A 358-nucleotide genomic window follows, 5' to 3' on the forward strand; every position below is an offset into this window, starting at 1 on the left:
TAAAGCAGGAATTGTGCTTGTAGTTGAGCAGAATTGGTTCAGGGGGTTGGTGAATGAGTTACACGTTGCGGTCATTGTGTCAAGTACCAAAATGTGTGTGTAAACAATTGAGAACTGTAAAGCTCTTCATGGCGTCTCGCCTTGTCATATTTCTGACCTTTTAGTCCCATATACACCAGCACGTACCTTGAGATCCTCGGGCAGAGGTCTGCTATCTGTTCCAGAGTCTCGACTGGGGGACAGAGCGTTTGCTGTCAGGGCCAGAGGCTCTGGAACAGCCTGCCCGAGGAAATCAGGTCAGCTGAGTCAGTGAACTCTTAAGTCCCTTCTTAAAACATACTTTTATAGGAGAGCCTTT

Source organism: Etheostoma spectabile, chromosome 10 (assembly GCF_008692095.1).
Source record: "Etheostoma spectabile isolate EspeVRDwgs_2016 chromosome 10, UIUC_Espe_1.0, whole genome shotgun sequence".
Lineage (NCBI taxonomy): Eukaryota > Metazoa > Chordata > Actinopteri > Perciformes > Percidae > Etheostoma > Etheostoma spectabile.